This window comes from Myotis brandtii, unplaced genomic scaffold (assembly GCF_000412655.1).
Source record: "Myotis brandtii unplaced genomic scaffold, ASM41265v1 scaffold115, whole genome shotgun sequence".
Taxonomy (NCBI): Eukaryota; Metazoa; Chordata; class Mammalia; order Chiroptera; family Vespertilionidae; genus Myotis; species Myotis brandtii.
The window spans coordinates 13,082,982-13,088,959 of NW_005353967.1; positions in this window are offsets into that span (position 1 = coordinate 13,082,982).

The window sequence follows — 5,978 nt, forward strand, 5'->3', positions numbered from 1 at the left end:
ATGATATAAAGTAAAAAGCATTTTTTTTTTGCATTTATACTTGAACCTCTACTGCAATAAATCAAGTATAGAGACATTCCTTAAGAAATTATTTTCAACTTAAAATTTTCAAATGATAGTGTACATTTGGAATTGAGCAATTATTCCTAGTTTGATATCTGTCCTTTCATGCTTATGACATTACTGGATATTTGAAGAAAAACCTGTGAATTAATTTATTGCATGCTGTCAGTTATAAATGATTCTGTGTAATGATATATCACCAGAGCACTATTCAAAATCACTTGAATAAAAATTTTAAAAATCTCAAGATTTATGAGTAGTCAATGCTATTTCACAAAATGTTTTCATTAAAGTATAACTTAATTTACTCCTATTTTTTTGAACTGTTAACTTCTATTTTTTTTTCCTATATCTCTCATTTGAAAACATCTGAAAAGGCTGGATACTCTGCCCTAGCTGGTTTGGCTCAGTAGATAGAGTGTCAGCCTGCAGACTGAAGGGTCCCAGGTTCGATTCTAGTCAAGAGCATGTACCTCGGTTGCAGGCTCCTCCCCAGCCTGGGCCCTTGTCAGGGTGTGTGCAGGAGGCAACCAATCAATGTGTTTTTCTCACATGAATATTTCTCTCTGTCTTTCCCTCTCTGTTCCACTCTCTAAAATTCAATGGAAAAATATCCTCAGGTGAGGATTAAAATAAATAGATAGGTAAAATAAAAAATGTTTCTTTAAAAAAAAAGGCTGGATACTCAAATATGCCAAATATTTTAAGTTATTTATATGTATTATACATTTTATCTATTAGCAGCTGAGTGATTATTGAAACAATATGAAATGTAAAGTTAAATTCGAAAAAGCCCTAGCAAATTCTTATTAAATTTGGAGCTTAAAAAGTCTGTGTTTCAAGTGATTTCTTCTTTTTGTTCTTTTTCTCTTCATGCCACACATCTTTATGGTTCAAAGTTTATAATCTTATTATTAGTTCTGATTACTTTTGCAAATTTCATCAGCACTCTTACATAAAACATTCATGTATTATCTTTACTCATCAGTCACACAACTGCTCTGAATTTTCCAGAATTTAGTTTCAGTAAACATCAGGACTACAGCACATCTCTCAGGGCTTTAATGTTTTTTGTTTGTTTGTTTTTCCCCTCACTCTCTCTCTTTTTCTCTCTCTCAATTTTGTGGTCAGCAGCCTAACCATGTTGCCTTGCATTTTCTTGTCTCTTGGCCCTAGTGTGTTCTGTGCTGAGCGCTCCCTGTCCCGGGTTGAGCCCTTCTTCCACTTTCCTTGCTCTCAGAGTGAACCAGAACATCGTGTTCTGAAGCTGCACACATGCTTCTTGACGCTGCCAAGTTTGCAGCTGACCAATTGGCCTACTTTAGAGGACTTGCATTTATAAAATTTACAACCCTTTATTTCCACCACCACTGCATCCCCTCCCCCGAAAAAGAGTGTGCCAAATGTACTGATAAATCAGGAGTTCTTTGGTTTTGTTGCAACAAAACGGACAGTTCTCTTCCCTTCATTGGCTCTCGGCCTTGCGTTCCTTCCTGATAGATGGAAAGTAGCAGTTGATATGTTGAAGACATCTGATAGTGGCCGCCTCTGTAGTAATAACTAATTTTTTTTTTAATGTACTAATGAAATGATATGCTCTTGAATTTCTGGAACTCTGTCCTTCTAAAGTAATTCCTTTCCAAAAACCAGTCCAGGCAAATTTTTTTTCTTCCAAATTAGGAAGAGAGAGTTGGGTCCTTACTTTTTCAGTGAGATCAGGTCAGGCAGGTCTTTTGTATTTAGACTTTTTTAATTTTTTAAAAATATATTTTTATTGATTTCAGAGAGGAAGGAAAAGGGAGAGAGATATAGAAACATCAATGATGAGAGGGAATCACTGATCAGCTACTTCCCACACTCCCAACACTGGGGATCGAGCCTGCAACCCGGGCATGTGCCCTGACCGGAAATCGAACTGCAACCTCCTGGTTCATAGATCAGTGCTCAACCACTGAGCCACACTGGCCAGGCTGTATTTAGATATTTTAAAAACGCCTTATTGGCATTTGAATCTTCTCAGCTTTTTAAATAGAATTCAAGACCAAGTATGAGAGGGTGGGGATTTAATGGAGTAAGGAAAAGCTGGGAATTGGTTTCTCATGCTTTTAATGATTTGCTGTGTTCTTTCTTCTGTCCACACCTCGGGAAAGGGTGCTCTGTCAGGGTAGATCCAGATTTTTACAAGGCCTGAAACTTACAGATATGGAACTCTCTTTATGAAAGAGACTATGAAATTAGGTGCAAGAGTGTATATCTATTTCAAATGAAAAAAAGAAACCCCCAAATTACAAGTCTTAAAAGGCATCCAGAAAAATAGCATTATTGTCATTAGTTTTAATTAACAATTATTATTACTACTAGAGGCCCAGTGCATGAATGTCATGCACTGGGGGGGGGAGTGGGAGGGGGGTGGCCCTCAGCCCGGCCTGTGCCCTCTTGCAGTCTGGGACCTCTTGGGAGATGTCCGCTTGCCGGCTGCACTGGGCCTCTAGTAGTAATAATAATTGTTAATTAAAACTAATGACAATAATGCTATTTTTCTGGATGCCCTTTAAGACTTGAAATTTGGGGGTTTCTTTTTTTCATTTGAAATAGGTATACACTCTTGCACCTAATTTCATAGTCTCTTTCATAAAGAGAGTTCCATATCTGTAAGTTTCAGGCCTTGTAAAAATCTGGATCTACCCTGACAGAGCACCCTTTCCCGAGGTGTGGACAGAAGAAAGAACACAGCAAATCATTAAAAGCATGAGAAACCAATTCCCAGCTTTTCCTTACTCCATTAAATCCCCACCCTCTCATACTTGGTCTTGAATTCTATTTAAAAAGCCTGCCACTGCCGCTGCACTCCCCACAAGTCGTGAGCCCGACTTATGGCTGAGCGGTGCTCCCCCTGTGGGAGCACACTGACCACCAGGGGGCAGCTCCTGGGTTGAGCGTCTGTCCCCTGGTAGTCAGTGCACATCGTAGTGACCGGTCGTTCCGCCGTTCAGTCTATTTGCATATTACCCTTTTATTATATAGGATTATAATGTAATTGCTTAACCCACCTATATATCTTTTCTCTACTTTTTTCACTTTATACTCTTTGACCCTTCTTCATTCATATGATAAAAATTTTATAATACCATTTTGTGTAGAGAGAACCGAAAGATAATTTTGTCTTGTATAGGAAATAGAAATGATTTTTGTTATTAATGGTTTGGAGATGTTCTTTTAGCTTCAGAGCTTGTTGGTTGTGCCACAGCTGAAATAACTTCTTGTTCTGGAGGTGCCTTCTATCCAAGGAAAAGTCCTCAGAGGCTCCAGACCTTTGATGGCACTGGACAGGGCCCCAGCTGGCTGTTTGGCCATTGCCTCAGGGGCTGGTCCAGGTCAGCCAAGTCCAGCAGTGGTCTTGGGCAGGGGAAGAGGGATAGCAGGGCACAAGGTGCTCATGGTAGAGCCTTAGTCCAGTGGGCTCTGGGCAGAGAGTGGAGTGACATCTCATTCAACTTTCTTGTTGGTGCCAAAATTGGGTTCTGGATACTCAGGGAGACCCACATGCTGCAGGATATCAAGGGGGCCAGCAAAAATGGGGGGTACTGGCAGCCCACTGACATCACCCACAGATCCAGAATGGAGGGTCACATCCTAGTAGGTCCAGCATTCCATACATCCTGATGAACCCAAATTGGTGAGGAGGACACACAAAACCTTAGAAGGGACCCATGAAAGTAAGCGGCCATGAAGCTTAGAGTTCATTAGCTTTACTGAGAAACCACCTCTGCACTCCATGGAACTGAATGGAGAGGATTCTCTGGCCAAAGTGACCCTGTTTAGTATGTTTAAAATTGTAGGCTCCAGTTGCAGGTTCATGGCTGTACTCTTATCATCTAGAACAGTACCTAGCACGTGATGGGACTCAGTAATTATTTGCTAAGTGAATAAGAAGTCTCTTTCTCTGAATATTTTTTCATTTGTAGAGAGGACCAAAATTAGTTACCAACGCCTTTTATTTTCCTGGGTTAAAAAATGCCGGCCAACTGAAAGCTGCTAGATGTGGCTAACTTTTAATGTCTTCATCTACCCTTGAAGAACTCATTATTACATCATCCAAGCTCCTCCCTCCCACCAAAAATAAAAAAATTAAGGGCGGGGGGTGGGGGGGGGAGGCTTTAAAGCATGGTTTAAGCATCTTGTCATTTTCATTTAGAGTGCATACTTGATTGTTGCCCAGATAGTCAAATGTCAAGCCTTTCAGCCTGGGATTCTTCCAGTTAGTCATAATGCCTGAACTTTTTCAAAGTAAAAAATCTGTTTACGATTTTTTTTTAAACACTTAGCCAAAGATATTGGAAGATTATTTTGAAACTATGAACATGTTTTCTTCTTGCTTCTTGAGGATTATGAGATGTTTCTCTTGAACTATGGAGGAAAACAATGCAGTCAGTGCATTACATGTGTGTGTTATTGTGGCCTTTTCATTTCTTGAGCCTGAAAGCCACAATGTGACCCATCTTTATACAGATAATGAGTAGGGATGGAAAGAACACATGAAACTCATAGATTACATAGAATCTTATGGCCAGGACTGACATAATGTATTCTATCTTTTTAGTGAATAAACTGATGCTCAGAAAGATTAAATGAATTTCCCAAAGTTATAATCATGAGTGGCATTAATCAGAAGTCCTCTAAGGGCAGCATAATAAAGCTATTCCTCAAAATAAGTTTTGGAACTTTTCCTACCTCTAATTTTTATTTCCCCATCAGCTTTTATCTCTAATACCATGATAACCATGATTAACTATGTCTGTGTCAATAATCTTTGAAAAGTCAATATTTGATAATAAGGCACTGGGAGACCAAGAGGATCAGAGATATTACCTAGGAGGAACTTGACATTGACATGGCGCTGCACAACTAGTGAGTATTTGAAGAACACTTGCAGAAATAAATTGAGTACATTGAGTCTTTGACTCCAGTTCTCTATACAGCACTGCAAACTGCCGTGCTTCCTATTAATGTATTAATTTATTCTGCAAACACTTATTAGACCACTGCTCTATGTCAGGCACTTTGCTCAGAGAAAACATGAACCCTGCCTTCCAGGAGATCACAATTTAGTGAAGACAGATGCATAATGTATTAGATTCTATTAATCACAGATTTAGCAGTGTAGAAAAACACCCATTTATTAGCTCACAGTTTCTATAGGTGAGAAGTCGGGGTGAAGTACAAGTGGGTTCTCTGCTCAGGGTTTCACAGGGTTAAAATCAAGGTGTCAGATGAGCTGCATTCTTAAATGGATCTGGGAATCCTACTGGAAGCTCGTGCTTGTGACAGAGTTTCATTCCTTGAGAATATAGGGCCAAAGTTCCTTGCTGGCTGTCAGCCAGGGCTGTTCTCAAATCCTGGAGGCTTCCTGCATTCCCTGCCATGTGGCCCCCTCCATCTCCATGCAGGGAACGGGTTATTTCCTTTGCATCAAGTCACTCACACACTTCAGTGTACAGGATTGCTTTTACTCCACATCCTTACCCATACTCGGTGTCGTTTTGATAATAGCCATTCTAACATGTGTGATATCTCATTATGGTTTTGATTTGCATTTTCCTGATGATTAATGTTGAGCATCCTGGCTATCTGTATGTCTTCAAAAATGTCTATTCAGATCCTTTGCCCATTTTTAAATTGGATTGGTTAATTTTTTGCTATTGAGTTGTATGAGTTCTTTATGTGTTTTGGATATTAACTCCTTATAAGATACTAGAGGCCCAGTGCACAGATTTGTGCACCGGTGGGGTCCCTCGGCCTGGCCTGCACCCTCTCGCAATCCAGGACTCCTCAGGGGATGTTGGACTTCCAGTTTCGGCCCTATCCCCACAGCCCAGGCCAAGGGACCCCACCCGTGCATGAATTCATGCACCAGG